This window comes from Chiloscyllium punctatum, chromosome 4 (assembly GCF_047496795.1).
Source record: "Chiloscyllium punctatum isolate Juve2018m chromosome 4, sChiPun1.3, whole genome shotgun sequence".
NCBI lineage: Eukaryota > Metazoa > Chordata > Chondrichthyes > Orectolobiformes > Hemiscylliidae > Chiloscyllium > Chiloscyllium punctatum.
Genome location: NC_092742.1, coordinates 77,059,959 through 77,085,961, shown reverse-complemented (window position 1 = coordinate 77,085,961; position 26,003 = coordinate 77,059,959).

Sequence of the window (26,003 nt, the reverse complement as noted above, 5' to 3'; positions counted from 1 at the left end):
AAGGACATGCAGGTCCTAGGCCTCCTCCACTGCCACTCCCTCACTACCAAATGCCTGGAGGAAGAACGCCTTATCTTCCACCTCGGAAAACTTCAACCCCAGGACATCAATGTGAACTTCACCAGTTTCCTCATTTCCCCTCCCCCCACCTTACCCCAGTTCCAACCTTCCAGCTGAGCACCATCCTCATGACCTGTCCTACCTGCCAATCTCCCTTCCCACGTATCCACTCCACCCTCCTCTCCCATCTATCACCTACATCCCCACCTCCATCCACCCATTTCACTCTTTGCTACCTTCCCCCACCCTCCTCTCTGACCTAACACCTCTATCCCCACCCCCATTCACCTATTGTACTCTTTGCTACCTTCTCCCCAGCACCACCTCCCCCACCACCCCCCCCCCCTTCCAACACCCCATTTATCTCTCCATCCTGGAGGCTTCCTGCCTCCATTCCTGATAAAGGGCTTTTGTCCGAAACTTTAATTTTCCTATTCCTCAGATGCTGTCTGACCTGCTGTGCTTTTCCAGCACCACTCTAATCTAAACCTAATTCTGAAGAAGGGTTACTGGACCCAAAATGTTAACTCTGCTTTCTCTCTGCCAGATCTGTTGAATTTTCTCCAGCAATCTCAGTTTTTGTTTCACATTTCCAGCATCCACAGTTTTATTAAATTCATATCACCTCAGAGTGCTCCAAACTCTCTAAATTCGAAGGTGTGTGTTTGAAGTGTGGCCATCAGCATAATGTTGGAAATACAGAGGTTACATCATTCCACAAACAAAAATAGTGAACATCTGAACCGAAAAATATAATCCCCGTCAGTACAACTCTCCCTTAGGACAACACTGAAAGCAGCCTAGATTCTATGCTGAGATCTCTGGCATGCCACATTCTTCTGACTCGGGATGAGCCATAACTGACATCAAAACATAACTTCGTATTCTTTGCATGTGTTGTTTCTCTGTAGTGATTTTATTATTTCTCATCACTTGTTTGTTTTCTTATTTCTCCATCAACTGATGAGATAAACATGCCAATACCACAGAATTCTCCAGACCTTATACCCTTTATCAACTCAAAACCTGATTTTAGGAAGAAAGCTATTCCCTATTTTGGAATATTTTAGTCTCAGCAGTGTCACTGGGAGGTGTGTTGAATGAGGTTACTTATTGTGCAGTTTTGGGTCTTCATTGCTGCTGGTACAGTCGTGCTTACCTGTGGCTCAGGAAATGGCATTAATGTGTTTCTCAGGGGTCAATGTAACATGGAGAGAATTTTTTTTTTAAATGTCACATCAAGTGAACAGTAATGTCTACAGATTGACATGATCATCATCCTTGTATTAACATAAGTATTTCGGAGTGTTTAGGAATACAGAACCTGTACTGTGCGAAGAAAGGGGAAAATTACATCAGATCATCATTACTTGAGGTGGACACTCCATAAATAAATAGTTTCAGTGTCAATGACAGCATTATATACAAAGTACTTTAACATAATATTGTATTTAGACATTACTTATGTCGGACACCCTGCCAAATCTCACACAATGCATTTCTCTGTATTTTAGGACTTACAAAGGACCTGTATTTAAAAACTGTCAGGTTTCATCTTCATTGGGACACCAGTAGATTTCTGAAATCCTTGTTGACAAAAAATAGATTTGATGGACAGAATGATGGAACTGTCACATAGTTTTCTGGATTTTACTTGACACCTTGGTAATTGACGTCCAGCTGGAAGAGCTTTTATTAATTGAGGCCAGTTGATGTAATCTTTTTGCAAAATCAAATACAATGCTCTGCCAGTCTTCCAAGACTTGATATTACAAGATGATGTATTTATGACCTGAAGGGGACAAATTGTGAAGGATCCTAAACGTGGATATGAGGATACGTGGATACAGGGTCAACCCATGCCTGTGCCTTTTAATGTACACAACGTGTTAACTTTGTGCTACCTGTTCATTTGAATGGTATCCCAATGCTAGCTGTGCATCTCAGTAGGAGCCCATCTTTGTGCAGAGCCTGTACTCCTTAAGGCCAACCTGTGTTTCTTAAAGGGAAGGTGCATAATTACTGCTGCAGGCACTGAAGGTGGTTTGCAAAGACAGTCTGACTTTCTCAGGAGAGAAAGTAATGGTGCAACTGGAGAGAGTATGAGCTGCACTAGATGTCTTGCTGCAGGAGATGAAGAGAAACAAAGATGTCCTCTTTCCACAGTGCTTAAGCAAGCAGTCAGTGCCAGCAGTCTAACTCTGAAAACCTGCCTGCAGTGCCTTAAGAAGCTCAAAGACTTAGCATAAGTAATCAAGAGCAAAGAATACATCTTTGAATGCCATATTCTAAGAGGTGAACCAAGATCATCAATTTGCAGTATCAATTCTGATTCTGTCTACACATCCTTCCTGACCTGCTGGGTACTTCCAGAACAACTTGGTTTCATTCAGACTTACAGCATCTGCAGTACACAGGAACCTCGATTATCCAAATGACACGGGCGGGGAGTAATTTGTTCGGATAATCAAATGCCGGATAACACAGTTTAGCCAAGTATCGGGACCTTGCGATCTTGTTCAGATAATTTGAAATTCAGATAATTGACATTTGTATAATCGAGGTTCCTCTGTATTTGCGTTTGCACCAATCTTCTACCCTGCTCAATTCATCACATCCCCATCCCTCATCTTCTAATAGCCTCGATCACTTTAAATTGTAATCCATCTTGAACACCAATAGCTTCACCTCTTGCAACTGGCACTGTTGTAAGGCCCACAATCACACCTCACAGCTTACATGCACTGCCATGATTCAATCATGATAGCTGTGTTACCCAAATAGTTTGCAAGATACTGACTGTCACAATAGCCTCTTTTCTGCAGGGTGCATAACCAGAGGAAGCAACATTAACTGCCAGGGAACAGGCATGACTACACATAGCTCAGCCCAATGGAGGTGATGGTTGTCATTACCAAAACAATCATGACTGAAGCTTTGGTCAATGGCAGACCTGAAACAGTTGAAGATAACAATATCTTCCCATCTGTCATTCCCCCCTAATTACAAAATCACTTACAACTTACAAAGTGCATATAGTGTGAACATGCACCTCATAACTTCTGACTCACAAGACTTACCTTGGTGCCTTCTTCCTTCTAGAGATCCAAGGATTGCAATCTGACCAGGTACTGGCAAGAGATAGAAGACAAAAAAGACATTGATGAGCATCACTCCTCCTCAAGCTCACAATCTCCGGTTTAGAGAATCATGCTTTCTATTCCTTAGAGGGTAGCTTAGAGACAGGATTTTCACACCATATGCCAGGCACTTGTGGCCTGCAAACAGGCCAAGGGAAGGGTTAGCACATCAATTCTGTTACAGACCACTTAGATAAGGACTTTGAAGAAACAGAGTACAGAAAAAGGCTGTAGGGTGTACATAGTGACGAGCTTGGTGTACTGGCAGGCAGGCCTTCCCAAAAGTCACTGTCAAGGAGCATGGAGGAAACAGGCATCAGCTTTCACCGAGTCTTGGAAACTACCCCTTCGTTATGGAAATGGAAATCAACTTCATGATTTTACCTGTATATGCAGTGTCTGGTCAACTTCTACGTGTCTATGGCAGCACAAACAGAAATTATCTGATGTTTGATGTTACACAAGAATGCCTTGATGCCTTGTGGGCTGTAGCTGAAGATACAAGAATTCACTCAAGAGTGTCACAGCAAGCCAGCAATCTCCCACACATCTCCAAACTGCTGAGATGACGTCCTGAGAAAGTGGCAGTAACATTGGGTAGCACATTGACCTCTTTCAATGTACAGAATTATGTCTCTTACTATTGTCACTCCAACAGTGCCATTGTTCTGAAATTAGGACAGAATTAGCACAGACTGCTGACATCCTGTGAGATGGTGCAGACTAAAGCAGGGTCTCAAAGGACCAGAGCTGCTATAGAGAGGCCTGTAAGGTCATTTGCAATCTTCCTGGGTAAAAGTCAGCAGCCTTCCGTTAACCAAGCTACAATTACTGAGACAGCACTGTGTAGTAGCCCTCGGACAGGCAAAGGCCTATCATATGGAAGACAGGAACAAAAGAAAGAGGGTAATCTGTTCACATTTGAATTGATTACTGATTGAATTGTTTCAATGGTTTCAATTCTGTCATTGATCAATACTTTGATTTATAAATTTGGTTTACTTTTTTTTTACTTTGTGACTAAGAGGACACTGTGAAAATCACAAAAGTGGGAATGTGTGATGCAGGACAATTGGTGAGTGGAAAATTGGGTACCATAATTAGTTGAGTCAATCACAGAGAGTCCAGACAGAAAAGGACTCTATTGGTTGAGATATTAGTTAGTTCTCTCTTTTTCTTCTTTTCCTTATCCCTCTCCTCCTCAGATGGTCATTGAGTTGCTGGTGGCAAGTGTTATACCCTTGTGATAGGGAGATTGCAGAGTGCAATAGACTACTCTAAAGCATGATGCACAATCTGTAGACTGCTGCAAGGATCATTCAGAACTGTCAAAGGAACTGAATCATTGTTTCAGCACCCTACTTGATTGCAATTCTTGTGGTAGCGTGGCTTCAATTATATATATGCTGGCCATACATAATACATGGAGTGCACAACTGAGATCAAGAGCCATGTGGTAACTGGACAGCTCTCATTATCCAGTAACTACTCTCTCATTTAGAGAGAAAAGAGAGCTGGCACAGTGAACTGCCACAGAGACCAAGACATTGTGGTTGTGGCCAGAATATTGGGCACAAGAATGACATGCTACTCTTGAACATACTATGGTGTGGTTCAAGGGACATTTTAATATTGAAACGTGGCTTCTACAAAATGACATTTGTTTAGTCAGTAGCACCCAACACCATGAAACATCCAGCAATCTTCATATGGATATGTGTTGGCCCACCTGGCCAAAGAGAATGAAATGCATTCAACTGTCTTGGAATAGAGACCATCATTCATATCCCTGAGGGAATAGTAGATGGCCAAATGCTCTAGTCCGGAAGGAACCAGATGTATAAACGTTCATGATCGTGGCTACCTTTGTAGTCACTTATGAATGCAGCAGTTGGCAGATTTCTGTGCGGACACCTTTAGTAAAGTGGAGATATTTGACACATTCTCAATCCAGTGCTTTGCCTTTTTGAAGAATATGATCTCCCAATGAAAGGTCTTCCCTCCTTCTCCTCCACCCTCAGTGTGACCTGCTGTGGTCATTCTCCTGCCATGTTGTGCACCTTGAGAGTTTCAAGGAGCAAATGTTTTGTGCACGATCATTAAGGGCAGTACAAAACGTCAGCACCTTCCAAACCACTCTGCAACATTAAAGCTCAGTACAAAACACCAAACACTTCTATAAATTCTGAAATCAATCAGTTGATAGAAATCAATCAGTAACGCACCTGGAGTTAGTTGGAGATCCCTTTAAATAGTATTGGTGGAAGTGGGGAGAAGCAGAACTATTCCCTTTATGCGTGTTTAAAAGAGGCCATGAGCTCCAAAGGGATTCCTTGGTGCACAATCAGTGTTACACAGTAACATACATCATAATCCTACTGATAGGTTTATTTCTGGCCACACTCCCTGTTATTATGCTTGCATCCTTCTCAAAGCAACAGCTGACACTGTCTGCATGAGAAATGTGCCTGTGCAGAATGGATACTATTCGGGAACTAAACCAACAACCATAGTGTCCAAATATCAGGTGCAGAGCGTTCTTGTAGCACATTGGTAATATCCCTACCTCAAGCCAGCAGACCTGGGTTCAAGTCCAACCTTCTCTAGAGGTGTGTGTTTTTTATCTCTGATCAGGTTGGTTAGGAAATGTCTGAGCAGAGCTGTATTTTACTGCCAAGAACCTGGTGAATTATCACAGTCTTTGTGTGATTTCACAATGAATTAATAGTTAAGGCAACAATTACACCATCATCTGTAACTACAGTCTTGAAATCACAAAATTACCTATCTTTCTAGAGTTTTGTCACAAAGTCAACAAATTCCTTTTTTTAGTTAATGGTGGCTATTATAGAAGACATCAAACCACTAATATAATTATTAATTTTGATACAAGTAGATTATCACATTAGATTGTATCAGTTGTTATATAATCAATGGAGTTTTATTGGATTATTCATTCATAGTTAATTAACCTGAAGGTTATATAACCAATAGAGTTTTATTGGATTATTCATTCATAGTTGATTAACCTGTTAGTTAGTAAAGGGTTGGAAAGATTCTACAAATCCAGAAACCCCTGGGTTAAACAAACAGATTGCAAGACACTTGGTTTGGAGAAATTTCAAAATAAATATTGTCCATTGTAACTTGCAAGCTTAGAAATGTTTCTTCAAAGAGAAATGTTTCCACATGAGCAACAATAAATTAGTTTCAGGTCAAGATTCAATGTTTCACTACAATTTTCCTGAAAGCAATATATATCTTCCATCCATCACCTTTTATAGCAGTTTTAAATGGCCATATATTCGACAAGATACAGATGAGTTTTGTGTCCAATCTGAATTACTGCATGCCATTCATCCTGACATGTTCTGTAGATAGGACTTTAATCTAAATATACAACAGCATTCGTTCGTGGCAAATTGCCTTTTGAGTTTAAAAAAAACAAGTTCTGCCAAGGAAGAGTAATACACAGGTTTGGGACAAAACAACAACCAAAAACATCTATATTAATAAATTGATAAATAAATTCACCAATTTGCAAGCTCCAGAGCTGCGTAAGGGGAGAAGAAGTATCAAGTTCGATCAACGTTTCATTCATGAATGAATTGAAGATTTGACTAATTTTAGCCTTGCTACTGCTTACCTCCGAACTATTCAAATGCTTCTCTGTGGAAATTACTTTCATAAGCTTTTGTCTGAAAAGAAAACCAGCCGCAACCTGTGTAATGATTTCTGGCAGTTTGCAAAACCAATGAAATTGAGTGAGGGATCCCTAACCAGAAGCACATGTGCTGAATCAAAAAGAATCCAGAGTTTGCTACATGATCATTGGGCAGGTACCAGCAAGGCATGACGTCCTTTTCAGCAAATGGTAGGTCCTTGTATGTTTGTCTCAATCTCATGTCCACAAAACTCAGGCTGTCAATATGTCCCTACTGTGCTGTGACTATACATGTACCTTTAAGGGTATGTACCTTAAACTGTTTGTCACTACCCCAATGAGACATAATATAATGCACAATCCCATGACTCTAGATTAGAGTGGTGCTGGAAAAGTACAGCAGATCAGGCAGTCTCCGAGGAGCAGGCCTCGGATGCTGCCTGACCTGCTGTGCTTTTCCAGCACCACTCTAATCTAGACTCTGATTTCCAGCATCTGCAGTCCTCACTTTTGCCTAATCCCATGACTCTGCTGACAGAAAAAATCAGCAGTCCTACCAATATCTACAATCCTCCCAAAAATCATGATCCGTTTGTAGTCTTATCTTCAAATGAAGGACCCACACAACTGTTTTACCAATCTTTTGCAACAAATAGAAGTATGAAGCATCCCCTACAGATGACTGAAATAAAATTTGAAAGTTCCTGCATCTAAATTTCAACTGAGGCAATCTGAAGTTTGTGTTATAGCTTCAGCAGGAGAAGGGGCCTTTTTCAAACATTGATGCCATTTCTCCTGGATCCCATTGCTGTTTTGTTAGAAGTTACAGCAGGAATTCTGGGAAAACTCCACCCCAGCCACCCCTCCCCCTCCACCCCTTGAAAATTCAACACTGGTATTCGTCAACTCCTCTGCAGTTTACATAAATGCCAAGCAACTTGATCATCGAGTGTTTCTTCACATGAGATGTTTCAAATACTGGCATGTGTCACCTTGATGAACAGGAAGCAAAGCAAACCTCATGTAAAAAGCAGAGGCCAAACTAAACTACCCAAAGAAATCATTTGTGACTTCCATTGTCAGGATAAGGGGATGCACATGATCAGGAAAAACTGTCACAGAACAGAATGAAAAGCATGGCAGAAAGTTAAAGACAGAGGGTCTGAAAGTGACAAAAAGAAATTCTGCCTGATCCAAAGTGCAGCAACTTAGCCATGCTCTGCATGAACTCTTTCACTTTCAGTGTGCTATGACTTAGAGAAACCCTTGTTTATGAAAAAAACACTCCAATTGCACAACAAATCTTCAATGAGTTCTTCCAAGGAGCTACTCCAGGTATTTCTACATACTTTGGTATAAATCCATTTTCCATAACCCCTTCAAACATTAAGTCCCGCAACCAATGTTAAATATAGATGTTTGTTAACATAAGCAGTAAGAGTGGGAGAGATTCTTTGTCAACCACATAAAGGAAAGAAAATTAGAGCCACTCCCATCATTATCCATAGCTTCAACTACAATATGCGTGTAAACATATATGTGGCCACAGCTACACAGACTCACTGAGTGAACTACAGCAGACTAATGCCACGCTGTAATGTGTGATTTAATTAGAGAAAACTTAGTGATAAAGGGGCCATTGACCTTTCCTACGGATATCAAGAGATAAAAGCTGGCAGCTTCAAAACATGGCGGAGGTGAGTATTGCAGATGCTGGAGATTAGAGTCCAGATTAGAGTGGTGCTGGAAAAGCACAGCAGGTCAGGCAGCATCCGAGGAGGAGGAAAATCAATGTTCCGGTCAAAAGCCCTTCATCAGGATGCTGCCTGACCTGCTGTGTTTTTCCAGCACCACTCTACTCTGGACTTGAGCTTCAAAACATGGTCATGGTAGGAATGACAATGGGTTTTCTAGTAACCATTGCTCTTAGCTTTGCTGAACTTCGCTCTCCAATTTGAAACTGAGTATGTGCATTGAAACTAGTGAGTTCTTATAAGCACTGATGGGAAGTCACTTAAGTTTTAGAATTCACTAATGCGCATGGTCCTAATTAAACTAACTGACAGAAAGTTAAAAGTTTGGTCCAGTCTTTTTTTTGTTGACTCTTTCCCAATTTAAAAGCAACATTTGCAGAGGGTCAAATAGTGCGAAAGACTAAAAGGTGTAGAAGTTCACCATTTGGAACACTGGTTCGACTTCAACTGGGACAGAGGCAAAGGCATTGGAGAAAGTGCAAAAAAGTGAAGAACATGTTTGAGAATGGTTCCCTGTTTGAGGAATTTGGACGGATCAGAGAAGTTGGAATAGTTTTCCTTGAAAAAGGTTGAGGGGAGATTTGGTAGCAATATCTAAAATCAAGAGGGTCAGAAAGACTATCGAGAACCAGAGGGTGCAGTGTTACGATAATGGTAATATGCGGAGCAAGTTTCTTTTTTATGTAGCAAGTATTAAAAGTTAAAAACTAAATGTGCAAGAGTGTAATGAATAAAGGTTCAATCAAGAGTAAGGTAGATGAGGTGGGAAACCTCACAATCTTTAAAGAGTACATTAATAAACACTTGAAGCGATATAATACTCAAGACTATAGGCCTGGTGCAGGAAAGTGAGATCAGTGTCGAACATTTTCGATGATACAGATTTGATGGGCTAAAGACCGTCTTCTGTTATATGAGTCTATGAAAGCATTCAAGAGGGAATTAAATTGAAAGGAAAGAATGGCCAAGGTTATAGGGAGAAAGCGAGGGAATGGCAATAGGCAAAATTCTCCTTTTGCAGAGCTGGCATAAACACAATGGACAAAATAGCCTCCTTTTGTGTTCTAATAATTCTATCAAGTGCATTCATCAATTTGGAGAAAGTGAGGACTGTAGATGCTGGAAATCAGAGTCGAGAGTGTAGTGCTGGAAAAGCACAGCAGTTCAGGCAGCATCCGAGGAGCAGGAGAATTGATGTTTTCAGCATGAGCCTGATGAAGGGCTGATGCCCAAAACATCAATTCTCCTGCTCCTCGTATTCATCAATTTGTAAATGTCAGCCTTGTGTGTGCCTATGAATAAATACATGAACTTGTGGAGTATTCTACACTATACCTGGTCATGGCACTGTGCACTGCTTATGACTTGGCACAGTTTGAAGTGAAACAGCTGCAGGTTACAGTATAAATGGGACTATATAAAACTTACAAATCAAAATAGCTTCAGACACATTCTTATTTACTTAAAAAGTAGTTTTAAGTCATTTTTAAAATTTCAATCCTCTAATGGAACCGTCAGTCATCACCAGAGTGGCTTCCAAAGTCAACAATCAAACTTTGCAAGAATGATCAAACTTACCAAATATATATGCTCTACTCTGAATTATCCAAGCACCTTCTTACAAGAGCACATTTTGCGGATGTGAAGAAGGCTTTTGAAACTATATCTAATAACACACATTTAACAAACTTTTTTACCCCGTGTTTAGATCTAAATTTGATTTCTTTTTAGCTAAGTAACTAAAGGCAAACGTTGCAAAACTCTGAGGCAGTTACAGCAAGATTTCCAACTTAGTTTCTTTGCTGAATTCCCCCTAGTGAAATGCACAGAAATATATTTATGTTTAGCTGAACTCGCACACTCATTCAAGAGATTGAAAAACCCTTTTCTAAACCATTACCTGCATTACAGCAACATGTTGCATCTTTTCTGGAGAACAACTGCCTATCATTTTTCAGATTTATCTTATTCATCATAAAATCCCTACAGTGCAGAAAGAGGCTGTTCAACCCATTAAATCTGCACTGACCCTCTGAAGAGCATTCCACCCAAACCCAGCCCTTTAACCTATCCCAGTAACTCCACATTTTGCCATGGGCTCCTTCACAAATAGCATATTGATTTGATTTGGTATTTTATTATTACATGTACAGAGATACAGCGAAAAGTATTTATTTGCATGCTATCCAGACAAATCATACTTTACACACGTGCATCAGTGTGATTGAACAGAATGCAGAATATAGTGTTACAGCAACAGAGAGGTGCATGGAACAATCAAATCTAATACATGAAAGATCCATTCATAAGTCTGATAATAGTGAAAAAGAAGCTGTTCTTGAATCTGTTGGTGTGTGTTTTCAAACTTTTGTATCTTTTGCTCAATCTAAGAGGGTGGAAGGGAGTATAACCAGAGTGGGAGGGGTTTTTGATTATATTGGCTGCTCTCCCTAGGCAACGGGAAGTACAGAAGGATTCAATGGATGGAAGGCTGGTTTTTGTGATAGACTGGGCTCACAACCTTTACAACTGTTTGTAATTTCTTGCGGTCTTTGGCAGAGCAGTTGCCAAACCAAGTTATGATGCATTGGATAGGATACTTTCTGTGGTGCATCCATAAAACTTAGTAAATCATTTTGGAAATGCTGAATTTCCTTAACCTTCTGAGGAAGTAGAGGAGTTGGTGTGCTTTCTTTGCTATAGCATCGAAATGGATGGACCAGGACTGATTGTTGGTAATATTAACTCCGAGGAACTTTAAGATCTTGACCACCCCTACCTCAGCACCATTGATACAGATGGGGGCATGTCCCCCATTCTGCTTCCTGACGTCGATGACCAGCTTCTTCCTCTTGCTGACATTGAGGGAGAGATCTTTGTCTTTACACCATGGCACCAAGCTCTCTATCTCTTTCCTATACTCTGTCTCATCATTTTTGAGATTCAACCAACTATGGTGATGGTGTCATTAGAAAATTTGTAGGTAGAGTTAGAGTTGATTAAGGCACACTGCCTGATCTTGCTTTGGCACCAGGATGAGAGTGGTCTTCTTGAAGCAGATCAGAGCCTCACATCTTAGTAAGGAGAGGTTAAATATTTCTGCAGATACTCATGCCAGCTGGTCTGTGCAGGACCTGAGCACATAGCCGGGAACGCCATCTGGGCCAGTCACTTGCCATGGGTTCACTGTACAAGTATATTCACATCATGGACTACAGTGGTTCTTCAAGGTGGTCCTTCACCATATTCCCAATGGGTAATTAAGGAAGGCAATAAATTCTGTCCATGACAGCAAGGCCCAAATCCTGTGAATAAAGAAAAAATAATATGTTGAGCAAATAGACAGCAGTATTGCCTTGGAGATGGCTAAAGAAGAACTTGGGAAGAAAAGGAGATGACAAAATGTTGAAACTCTTTATTTGTTTTAAATAATGCAACAAGACAATTAACTTCAATAGGTTTATTCAAATATTCAGATATTATCATCAAGACAAAACCGAAGCAAAAGAATTTCCTTTCATTTTTCACAATTTGAAAGCATATTCATTATTGTGCTTTCTTCTTGTTTCACTTGCAATATCTCATTGGTTTAGTCAATGAATATTTTAATACTGTATTTTACTTTTTACAATAGTAATCAGCCATGCTTGTTTTAAGGTTTAGCCTGGATAATGAAGTGTTAACATAAGTTGTCAAGTTCATTGAAAGGTAATGCTATGAATGGACATTTCACCATCCCAGTGTGATATAGACTAGACGAATTCTTGAATTGTTGATTCGTAGTTTACATGAAGGTTACACAAAGCCCTTTGATGTGAGATATTAAAAACTAAGTAAACGCGACCCCTGGCTTTGACAGGAAGTCAGTTTTCTTAGACAACTACACGGTTGATTTTGGTTAAGAATCCTAAACTTTAAAGTTATCTTTTTGTGGTCACTTAAAATCACTATGCTATATGCCAATAGGGCTCAAAGTTACTTTTTCTCTTTTCTCCAATGAATCATGCCCATTTATTTAGCCAGAAGTTTACAATTTGAAAATAACTCAAGAATTTCTCAACTGAACACAAGAAAGAAAGAACCCAAGCAAGTAATTTCTACCCATCTGGGGCTTTTGAACGTAGCCATAATATTATTATTTACCTTGCCATTTTAGGTATTGATAGAGCAACATCAGGAATGAAGAGGACCTGCATGAGGTGATGGTGACACCAGCAGATGAAGGCAAAATTTGAGGGCTCTTGTGGGGGGCATTCGTAGTGTCCCTATCTGTGAGCCTGGAGGCCCAAGTTCAAAGCTGAAAATGTGTTGCTGGAAAAGCGCAGCAGGTCAGGCAGCATCCAAGGAACAGGAGAATCGACGTTTCGGGCTTGAGCCCTTCTTCAGGAATCTTCGGGCTCATGCCCGAAACGTCGATTCTCCTGCTCCTTGGATGCTGCCTGACCTGCTGCGCTTTTCCAGCAACACATTTTCAGCTCTGAACTCCAGCATCTGCAGTCCTCACTTTCTTCCCGGCCCGGGTTCAAATCCCTCTTGCTCCAGAGATATGTAATAATGTTTCTGAACAGGTTGATTAGAAAATGTCTATAAAGGCACAATGCAAGGGTGGAATTTACAGGAGTTTGGAATTGGATACAACAGAAAGATAGCACAATGTGAATTCAGGTGATCAAAGGCTCCCCTGCTTTTTGAAGATGCCTTCATTAATTGTACTGAAGCTGAAAAGAGATTCCCTTCTCCAGAAATGGATGGAACATATCTGATATTGATACACTGGTGGTTACTGAGGACACCACTCTGTCATGCTTCTGGATTCAGTGCAGGAAGCTCTTTAATACTTTAACTGGACTGGGAAAGAAGAGTACAGTTGCACACTCACAGATTCCCTACTCCATGTTAAGCCTGCTCTATGACATCATTCACACACACATTTACCGAGCAAGCACATCTTCTCTTTCTGTGTCCTTTCTCACATCTGCATCAATCAATCCACCACTGCGATTGACTCTCATTATCACTTCACATCTCTCATTGATCGTCACTCCCATATTTCAAACATACAGCATCCAACAATAAACATATGTTGTTAGTGTCACTATATAGTTCTGTTGTTTCTCATCTTCTCCATGGCATAGCATCCCAAGAGAACAGGCGATAAAGTATCAAGGACAATGAGCTGACTGGTTTGGGTTTCCACAGAACTCCCAGCTCACAACTATAGAGAGATGATGGGGTAAATTAGTGGGATCTCGATTTCCCTGACACTGGAGACTGAGAGGTGAGGAATTCTTGCCACCTGGTGACAAGACAATATTTCGTCAAGTTGACTTGCTGTTTACAACATGTGGAATATGGTCAATGTTCACAATGATCAATTCAAATATTCTTACCTTTCTTTTATCACCTGCAAGGCTATCAGGTGACCAGCTATAGGCTGAGGCTGCTACCATTGACTCCTCAAAGAACCTCACTCCCTCTGAAGGTGAACCGTTACCTGACTTTTTGCAGATGTTGCACTAACTCCGACATTCACACTTTGGTGCACATTAAAAGCTAGCCTTTTGTATAAAAGCAAATACTTTTCTTTATGAACTTTGTGTTGACAGCAGCCTTGCTCTAACAGTTCATGAAAATGCAGAAGATCCCCTTCAACACGAGCTTTTAGAAGATAGCATTAATAAAGATACTCTGTGTTTCATTGTGAACCTACAAAGTGTAGTTTGTGAAATAATACCAAAATTGAACTGAAATACATCTTTTGGTCCAGGGATCAGCTTAATTAATATTTCATTTGTTCACTTTTTCCGTTACTGAGTTTTGTTTTGCTCTACTTTGAGCTTTCTTGGTTTAAATATGCACTACTTTGTGATATGTGTTGACAAAGTGGAAAAGGTGTCTAAGTAATATTTACGTCTATCTCAGGTTGACCTGATAATATTTAGTTTGTTGTGTGAGGCTTGCGCGTTCTTTGTTACAAGGTGAACACCTGTGTTCCTGAGAACTTAAGCTCCAGAAATATTTCTCTTGTGAAGTCTCATCCTGCTGATAGTTACGGGTCCTTTCAGGTATCTCACTGTGTGAGTGATTCAAAGGCTGCATTTTATCATTTCTATTCTCACATTCTTCCTATTTAAAACCAGAGTTTTTATTTGCTAATTATTTGAAACGAAACAAGTCAATTTCCAATTTTTTTTAACGAGGGTGTGTAAGTGACACGGTGTGAATATCAAACTTGTGTGCCAGTTGAATGCTTGAAATAAGTTATCAATACCTTAGAGGCATTGCGTTTTTTTTTGGTTTGAAGAATGGTTGTATCTCTCAGCTTGGCTTTGTGACCTGAACCATTTGTAAACATTGAAAGGGCAGTGTTTACCTGACTCCTGAATTACTCATGCTTAAAGACAATATGGCAAACTGTTAGATATTATACAAAACAGCCCCAAAGTATGCACACAAAAATCCAGCTGAAGAAATTTTCAAACAGACCCAGCAACACGGACCATTGCTCCTAATCGAACAGAAGGGCGGAGTTTTATTTCAATAGTTAAATCTGAGCTCACTTTAGATTCCCCCAGTGCCATTTTCAGGTAGCAATGAGAGCATCTGTCCAGTGTAAGAAGGCACCTTTTGAAGAATGAGAAAGCAGTAGATGGAGATGAATTGGAATAATAGTTAGAAGGACAACTGATGTATTACGTAACGTGCCAGTTACAAAGTTAATTGTCAATGAGAAACAGAATGGAATATAGGAAATCGTTTTGTGTCACAAAAGATACAATGCAAGGATGTATTGTAAATATTAATTATTCTGAAAAAGTTCACATTGGAGTGTATTAATCTCCACCTGATTTGATAAAGTTATGCTGAATTGCATGGTGTTAAGAATATCTTAGGATTTTGTCAATTGAAGGCCCACATCTACAGGTCTCCTTATAGTCTTACTTAAATGTTCAGCTAATGAATGTAAGTAATTGCTATTAGGTGTAATAGTAATGGCCTGGAGGTATTATTGCTAGACTATTAATCCAAAAGCTCAGCTAATGTCTCGGGGACCCGGGTTTGAATCCCGCCATGGCAAATGGTAGAACTTGAATTCAACTTTTAAAATCTGGAATTAAGAATCGACTGATGACCATGAAAACATTGCTGATTGTCCGAAAACCCCTGAAAGGGATAGAAATATGAAAGGGATTGAAATGGATAACAGGCCAGAACAGAAGAAAAGCTGAATAAGTGATAATATGAACTAAGAGTAGGAGAACATGGGTGAGCTGTACTGAATGAAATCCATCTAATGTGATAATGGGCCTAGGGGTATGGGGAAATGGGTGACTGTGATAAAAGTAACCCATGTCATTCCAGGACTGGGTATGGCGTGGGTAAGAAACATGGAAGAAGGATGGATTCAGGCTCAATAGTAAATGAACTCAATGTTGAGTCCTAGAGACTGTGCAGTCCCCGAACAGAAAATGTGATGTAGTTTTTCCAGCTTGTGCTGAGGCTCACTGAAACACTGCAGTGGGCCTGCAACAGAAATGTTGCTGTGGGACCGTGATAGTGTGTTGAAGAGGCAGGTGTGATGATGCTGTCCCTTTAACAAGGTTATGTTGACATTGGTTTTGTTTCAAGAGGGATAGCTTCGTCACACAGGCAACTGGAAGCTCAGGGTCATTTTTACCCACATCAGTGATTTCAATGTACTTCATTCAATATAGTCTATTGTACTCGCTGCTCACAACATGGTCTCTGCTACAATAGAGAGACGATACATCGACTAGGTGACTGCTTTGCAGAACACCTACGTTCAGTCTGCAAAAGATAACCCTGACTGTTTATCCGACAGGTGCCATTAGATGATCGACAAATTACTTACTACATTTATTACACTGTCTGGGAGATTTTGCATCAATAGACAGTCATTCAGGCTTAGCTCAGCCCTGCTTCCAACTGACTATCTCCAATCTGTTATAAGCATGATAATGTGTCATATGGGTAGCATATTGATATGTGAAGAACAGTGAAGAACATGACCAGAGTGTCCTTGCACTTTTAAAATGCTCACAAGCAAAGGACTTAACTTTGACGAAAAGTGAGAATGTTCTAAGAAGTTGATTTAGTTCTTGGAAATACTATTGACAAAGGTGGACAACATAAAAATAATGAAGGAGTTTCCTACTTCAAAATCAGTTTGTGAACTACAAAGATTTTTGGGTATGGTAAACCTGTCAGCAAACATTTTGCCTCACTTGTCAATGACAATCTTCAGGCAGTTCCTCAAGAAAACGCAAGAATAGTGCTCAGACATATATCATTAGGATAGTTTCAGAAAGATTAAGGGCATGCTGTTGTCTTGACATGTTCTGGCTCATTTAAATTGATTCTATACAAACCATAGCGGTGGATGATTCAGCTCATTCAGGAGCAGCATGATGAACATTGGAAGCTGGTGGATTGTACCTCAAGGTATTTTCAGTTACTTGGTTAAAAGGAGGCTTTCTTGGGCACATGGACATTTGAGAGAGCTTCAGAAAAATCCTTTACCTCAAAGTCCTCCTAAATGCAAACTATAACATGTTGATCTCCCAATAAGATGAGACATCGATCGCAAAGATGCTTCCACTTTATAAGGTTTGCCTACAAGACCAAATATGTACCAGGCAAGCTTCAAACAATGGTGGATGCATTGTTGAGAGTGACCATCAACAGTCTTACAATGACTAATGAGGAATTTGATCATATATTTGGATCACAGCAACCCTATGGCCAGCAAGCTGAAACAGACTCAAACAAATTCAACAGGAACAAAAGGAAGACCGAGAATGTGTTATCATTTGCCAATATTTTGCCAAAGGTTGACCAAATCAAAGGCCTGCTAGGCTGACCATGAAAGCCTGTTTTGAGCATTTCAGCAAGACAGATGACTTGTGGATGTTTGATGAAAGGTTGGACTTTGCAGGATGACATCCTGGACATAACACACCAGGAAATCTTGGAGATAATCAAGTGCAGAGCCAAGGTTAGGGTGTTGGTCTGTTTGCCCAGGACTGCAAAGGAGATTGAGGATCTCAGAGCTAACTGTGAAACGTGCTTTCACGGGTCAATGCAGACAGCCACTCATCATCCCAATCTTTTCCCATCAGATTATGGGAAAGGATGGAAAGTGACCCATTTATGTTTGATCAATAGGCTTACCCTATTGCACTTGAATATTTTTCACAGCGGATAGAGGTAAAATAGTTAAATACAACCATGAAAGAAAGCGTTTCCAGATGTGGTCATGCTGGACAATGGACCACAGTTTGCTACAAGGCTGTCAGCCAGTTTGTGGTCATTTCCAGATCTGAACATGTCAAATTCAGCATAGAAAAGAGGATCGGTGGCAGAGAAATACCACAGCTACAAGTCACTGCTGCTTGCTATTCAGAGTCTAATATGATACCAAACTGGTGATGTGGTTTGGGTGGGAATAAAGCATCTTAAGAATGCATATCTTCAGATCTCATGGAGTAAAGGTCTCCTCATCATCATTGTGACATTATCTCATGAATGCAACTTGTTATCTGTCAATAAATAAAATTTTGTTTGAGTTAACAGCCTCACTTTTTAAAGACTCCAGTTGTTGATTCTCCATCACTGTCAACTTATTCAGTCCTTAGACACGGTCAAGGGAAAATGAATTGGTTCCAAAATCCTTCTGCCCACAAATGCCACGGAAAAGGAACAAAAATAAAATGTTCCACAAATATGCAAGTTAAGAATCAAGGTGTTTCGATGGCAATGTAAATAATTGGAGATCTTGTAGAGGCTTACACTCCAAATGTTCTACTGTATAGAATGAAAGAAAATGGAAGAAATTTAAGAGTGATTGGAAGATTAACTTTGAAGAATCCCTTCAATTTGTGCATGTGATTTAACACAGAATCCATTCTTAAATAGGAAACACTTCAATCAAAATTAATTGAGCATAGAAGTGCATTAAAAATTTTTTTTTAGCCATCAACCTGTTTATGGTAACATTTACAGAGCTTGTCGAAAGGAACTTAAACCACTGTCATATGTATCTTTGCTGCAATTTGAGAAACATTCTGCATTTGAGCACAGACTATCTAAGAAAATGCCACTGTACAATTGTTATGGAACAATTCCATGCTAAGTGTTTCCAAAATTGTATTGTGGGGCTCACAAACTGAGAAATCTTCAAAGTTGTAGCCATAAATTACTAACGTTGATCTACATTAATGTAATTAGCCTACATCACAATTTCCTCTTATTGTTTTTAGTTTCAAAGTCAGACTGTAGTCATCTATGCCAACATCTAACAATCAACCTCACTTCCACACAAGGAGCAAGTCGTTATGGAGGTGATGGGGGTCTTAGCTGCCAAATACACAGCTGCCAAGAGCCCTTTTCCTTTTCTTCAGGAATATGCATTTTCTTCCACTTAGGCATTTGAGAAAAGCGCCTTATCCTGAGATCAAGGACCCTAGAAGCAGAGAAACCAAGAGAAACCAGCCAACTGATGCCAGTTCTATCGAATGGCAGTGGTCACTCCAGTACAACACCCATCTGAGGGCTAGGATTGTCCACGAGTCTCAGTGCTGGAAGTGAGTGGTATTGGGAGGCAGATCATTGGGTGTGGTTTGTGAGGGTGTGGAATGGTTTAGAACAAAGATAGACAGCAGCAAGAGCAGGAAATAACTCTCAGTACACCTCTCTTTCTGTTGCCAGGTCTCTCAATTTGACTTTACAAGTCTTTGAATGAGGGAAACCTACTACCTCCTACCTCAGCCTGAAAAAAAATACACTGAGGCCTAAATTGATTGATCAATGGGAAGACCATCCATGAACTCTCCGCATCTTATAATAAGGGACGAAATGGGAATGTGGTAGGATCCTCATGCATCATCCTCCTGCCTGATTTAACACAAGTTCACCACCAATTTCACCCCCAATTAAATAGACAACATGGTTTTGAGAAAGGGAAATCGTGATTACACATATGTTACAGTTCTTTGAGGATATAACTAGCAAAATTGATAAAGGGGAGCTGATAAAAGGGAACTGACAGATGAAGTGTATTTGGAATTCCAGAGGCATTCAATAAGGTGCCATTTTCAAGGTTATCACACAAAATAGGAGCTCATGGTATTAATGGTGTTTCATCAGAATGGTTGCAGGATTGGTAAACACACAGAAGGCAGAGAGTCAAGTATAATGAGTTTTTTTTCAGGTTGTAACTACTGGACAACCACAAGGACCAGCACTAGAGCCACAATTATTTATTATCTATAATATTTACTTGTGGGAGGGCCAGAGTGCAATGTATCCAAGTTTGCTAATGGTGCATGAGTAGGCAGGAGGGCATGTTGCAGTGAGGTTGTAAGGAATCTGCAAGGGGATGTGCATAAGTTGAGTCAGTGGCACAATCACAGTATTTGGAGTTTACTGAAGGAAGAATCAAAAGGCAGACGACAACCTAAATGGAGAGGGACTCCAAAACAAAAGCACAGTGCACTGGGAGCTGCGTGTTCTTGTGCATGAAACACCGCAAGTTAGAATGCAGGCAATTAAGAAAGCAACTGGAATCTTTATTGCTCAGGAATTGGAATTTAAAAAGCAGAGCAGTCTTGTTACAACTGTACAGGGTGTTGGCGGTACTGCATCTGGATACTTCTGTTCAGGTTTGGTCCTTCTATTCAAGAAAAGTTCTACTAACATTGGAAACTGTTCAGAACTGATTGGAATACCTGGGATTGTAGGGTTGACATGTCAAGAGTTGAAAAGTGTGGTGCTGGAAAATCGCAGCAGGCCAGGCAGCATCTGAGGAGCAGGAGAATCGATGTTTTGGGCATAAGCCCTTCTTCAGGAATGACATGTCAAGAATCAAGGTCTTCATTTGTTAGAGTTTAGAGGAATGACTTTTCTTTTGTTAGATTAGATTAAATTCCCTACAGTAGGGAAACAGGCCCTTCTGCCCAACAAGTCCACACCAATCCCCTGAAGAGTAACCAACCAAGACCTATGCCCCTACCCTATATTTACCTCTGACTAATGCACCTAACACTATGGGCAATTTAGCATGGCCAATTCACCTGACCTACACATCTTTGCACTACGGGAGGGAAGCTACACAGACACAGGGAGAATGTGCAAACTCCACACAGACAGTCGCCTGAGGCAGGAATCAACCCTGCATCCCTGGCACTGTGAAGCAGCAATGCTAACCACTGAGCCACCATGCCAGGTGATGTAACTGAAACGTACACGATCCTGAGGGTACTTGATAAAGTAGGTTGAGATGATGCTTCCAAGTCTGAGGGAATCTTGAACAATAGGATATAGTTACAGAACAAGGGAACACATATTTAAAACTGAGATGCAAAGGAATTTTTCTGGACTGTCTAGAAAGTTCCACGCAGAGCTTGTGAAGGCTAGATCATCCAAAGTATTTACAGAGGAGGCAGATAAGTTTTTGAAATACTGGAGAGTTGATGGCTATGACAAGTTTGCATAAAAGGGGCGTTGAGGCCTATGACAGATCAATCATGATCTTGTTGGATGACAGGGCAGGCTCGAGGAGCCGATTAGCCTCCTCCTCCTGTTTCTTATTTCTTATGTTCTTATAGGGAGACACAGCATTCTGTCCATGATTACTATTTCAAACACAACTGTTCTCACTATCCCCTTACACCTTGTCATGATATGTGAAACTGGAGACTGGACCATGCCAGCGTTCTCCATTTGAGAGTGGTATAATAATATCTTTACTGTCTGCATGGTATTATAACTGTATTTTAAAATAATAGCCATGGATAAGTATGATGTTGTTGGCAATTACTCACTAACGAGTGTGATTGTCCACTTAGGAGATTCCATGTGACTGGTCATGGGTTCTAGGATTTCTTACCTGGCTAATGAGCCCTATCCGACAGTCGCATCTCTAACCACATGTTTGACAGGTAATTCTAGGAGGTGGAGTTGGTCCTTGGCCTTGAGATCACTGGCATTCCACTCTCTGGTTCCTTGTTCCTTTTCCGTTCTTCCTATTGTGGATGGGTGTTCTCAAAGAATTGTGTCTCTTAACACAGGAGTTTGTTCCAAATTGGTTTCTCCTGAACCAGGGTCTCCCATGTGTTGACATCTCTGTTGTGTTTCCTAAGGGAAGTCTTTGGAGAGTCTTTGAAATGCGTCCTTTGTCCTCCTCTCATTCAAGTGCTTTCCTTGAGCCAGGTGAGAATGATTTGCTCTGGCAGTCAGACCTCAAGCATCCTAAGTGCATCCCCTCCCCCCCCTCAGCCCAGCATAGCAAAGTTGACTTCAGATAACCAAGGTCTTGATGCTAGTGCTATTAGCACCTTCATGGTCGCTGATGCAGAGAATCTGTCTCAAACAACATCGATGGTAGTTCTCAAGGGTCTTAAGTTTTGAGACATTTGGAAGAGTCAAAGGGATGACTACCTTCTACATAAGTACTTGGTATCAGCAAGGATGGCATGGTCATCAAAGACTCATCTGTAGGCATCCAAAAGTGACACTCACAGTGTGGTGGATCTGAATGCCCATTACTCATGGCCATGCTTGGCCTTGGTTTTATCGAAGGTTCCATTGCCAGTGGGCCTGGTCCATTCCTCCTGGCAGCAGTTTCAGTGGCTATAGCAGTGACGGCATGGTGGTTCTGGTTCATTCTTCATTGCTAGGGTGACAATATGGTGACTTCAGGTGGCGACTGAAGTGGCAATGGCTTCAGTATCAGTGACTTGGTAGGTTTGGTCTGTCTCTCCTTGCTATGGCAGCGAAGCAGTGGACTTGGTATCAGCTTCAATGCTGGCAGCTTCAATGCTGGCTCTGGTCCAGAAATCCTTGCTTTGGCAGCTTTGGCAACAGCATCCTGTAGCCACTTTATAAACCCAGATTGCCATGGAGGGAACAAAGGATGAACTACATCCTAACTTTGTCTCAATTATTGTTTTTTATAATTTCTGTAATTAAAATGATGCCTTTTTCTCATCAATTTACCAGGCAAAGATGCATTTATCCACGAGAGCATTAGCAGGAATCACCATCACCCAGTCCTGGTAAAACATGAAGTCCTACCTTCATACTGAGGATACCTCCCATCATATTATGTGACACCAGGACTGCACTAAACAGGATAGAAACAGAACAGATTGGGCAGTTGTAAAATGGGCATTCAGGAAGCACTATGGGTTTCAGCAGCAACAGAGCTGTATTAAGGCTCAAGCTGCTATTTTCTGCTGCAACTCTACCATGACCATCATATCATAGTTCAACCATGGTTCAAAGAGGAGAGCAGGTCAGATGCAGAACCTGATGAAGGGCTTTTGCCCAAAATGTCAGTTTTCCTGCTCCTTGGATGCTGCCTAACCTGCTGTGCCTTTCCAGCACCACTCTTATCTTGACTCAGATGCAGAAACATGCAGAGCCAACCAGAAGGTACCAACCTGGTGAAGCAATAATATTAGATTTCCACATATTAAATATTGGAAGTAAAATGCAAAGAGATAATTAACAAACTTTGAAACCAATGGATCTGAATGAAGCTGATAAATCCTGAACATCCAGTTGCTTAGCAGTAGGCATTTATATAACTAATGGAAGGAGGAGGCTCTATTTATACTTTATCCTCAGTGATGGAAAAGTCCAGAAGAAGTGTGCAAAAGATATGACTGAAGCATTTTCAGTCAACTTCAGTCAGAAGTGGTACTCCAGTTGGGCCTCCTCCAGTGGTCCCAGCATAACAAACTCAACCTTCAGTCAATTGAATGCACTTCATGCGATAATTGGATGTGTTGAGCACATTAGATGCAGCAAGAACTGTGGGCTCTGACAGCATGCCAACTGTAGTGTTGAAAATTTGTGTTCTAAAACTCACAGTACCTCAATCTTGAGAAACTGTACTTGTACCGTTATGATACTGACATCCACTTGATGAAATGGAAAATTACCTGGTTATGATCTGTCTATAAAAAGTGAATAAATTCAAGCTGACCAGTTACTGTCCCTTCAGTTAACTCCCGATCATCAAAGTGATAGACGATACTGCTAAGCATTATCAAAGACAGCTACTGTTCACCAGTGCTGATTTTATGTTTCACTAGATCCATTCAGCTCTCGACCTCAATACAGATTTGGAGCGAATATGTACAAAAGGACTTCATTTCAATGAGGTGAGATCAAAGTAACTTCCCTTGCTATCAAGGCAGCACTTGACAAATGTGATACCAAGGAACCCTAGTAAAATTGCAGTCACTGGGAATCAGGGGGTTTATTGGAACTACACTCAATCAGTCAAGTTCAGAGTGGTCCATCAGATTCATGATTTGTAGATGGTGGACTGTCTTTGGGGAGTCAGGAAGTGAGTTATTTGGTCAAGAATTCCTAGCTCTGACCGGCTTTCACAATTATAGAGTTTATATTTCAATGATGTCCTTCCCTCAAGCCTCAGAATGCTGATCACGAAGGATTCAGTAGCTCAGATTACATCTCTCATCCTGTTGTGTCACAGGTCCACCAGCTTTCTAGGTCTCAGAAAGCCCTGCAGCCACATGGACATCACGATAACTGCAGAGGTACCATTAGATTCTTATCTAGCATTGCCTATGGGTCAGCAATTTCCTTGCACACACCACTCCCCAGTTCCCATGGCAAACATTTTAATAACGTCACCCCTCAATCTTCTCATGTTCTACAACGTCCTCTTCCCCTACTCCCCTACCACCTTCAAACACCTACATTTTCTACATGTATTCCATGACCTTCTCCACTCCTAGCCCACAAATCGATGTCCTCCACATCCCTCATCTCCCTCACAACTCCATCAATGCTTCTGTTATTCTGCATTACCTTCGCACTCCTAACCAGTATCCTCTCTTCTCCCCAATTTCTCTGCCATTGGTTTTCCCCCTTCAAAAAACCCATGATATCTCCTCCACCCCCCCCCCCCCCCCTCACTTCCCAGCTGTGGCCTGAATGTCAGGAAGACCTGAAGGAAACCCATTCTTTCAGATTTCTGCTCTGCACCCTTGCTTCCCAACCTTTTCATTAATATTGGAATCTTACTCTCCAATGTTTATAGAGGCTTTCTTACTCCCTCCAATAACCTGTACCACCTTATTCTCATCTACAGTGTTGTACATTCAAATTAACGTGTGAGTTATACACCCATTCCACAAATTTTGTAAATTTGTTCTACTTTATTGTAGTGTTCCTCAGCATCAGCTAAATGTTCCAGTTCATTATCTTCTGCAAATTTCAGTATTGTACCTCTGATTCCTAAGTCAAAATCACGTATGTAACAGTAAGCAATCTAGCTCCCAAAAGTGATTCCTGTAGAAGACCACTTCTCAGCTGCTGCTGGTTTGAATAATTATCTTTAACTTCTATTGCAATTTTCTATTTTGTGGAATATTTGCTAACCTATCCCATTAAGTCCACATGTTCCAAACTTAGCTTTAAACAAAAGTCTTTTGAAACTCCAATTGTATCATACCTGCTGCATTATTTTTGAAGAATTCAATAAGATTGTTCAAATGTGAATTCCTACTTTGGAATCTGGACTATTTATTATATGTTCAGCTTTGAGAGTTTCCTTTTCTGTTGCACCTTTGAGGAAAGATTTTCTTATTTTTCCTATTACTAGCATTAAGCTAACTAACTATCATTCCTAGATTTGCTCCATTTCCCTTTTTAAATATACAAATGATATTAGGAATGTAGGCACATTTCTGTGAACCTGATTTGAACACACCTTGAATGATATAGAATGATTTGAAATGAATTGGAAAATAAAGCTAAGCTGCTGCAGCTGATACTTTTCTCTAATTGGTCATTTTTAACATAAATGCAAATTATTTTGCTTATGGCATCATGTTTCTTACCTAACCTTTCAGTTACCAATCCAGTATTAAAGCTTAATGCATTCCATCACTCACTATGATGGGATACAACACATCTACTGCTGAACACTGTATAATACATTTTTAAAGAGAATTACAAGATAATGCTAATTCGTTACATGGTGTTTGAGTTTCTTTTTTCTATTAGCATTCTATTCTTCTGTAAATTATTTTTGCTAATTTAATTTAATAACACATTGCATAATGACTAGTTATTACTGATGTCATAGTCATTCCTAGCTTGAATGGTAAGCATCAAACTTGATGATTTAGACAAAATTAGCTCGATGCCCAAATGTCAATTTGTCAGGTTTAAGGAAGTCAGTGCCTCAACCAAAATGGATGGGCTTTCAATTCATTTTTTTCTGACATGTTATCATATCTCCCACTTACAACATGCATATGGAGAAATTATACAACATTGCCTGTTCCTGAAGCCTGGTCATCTCAGGACAACAACTTGAATCCA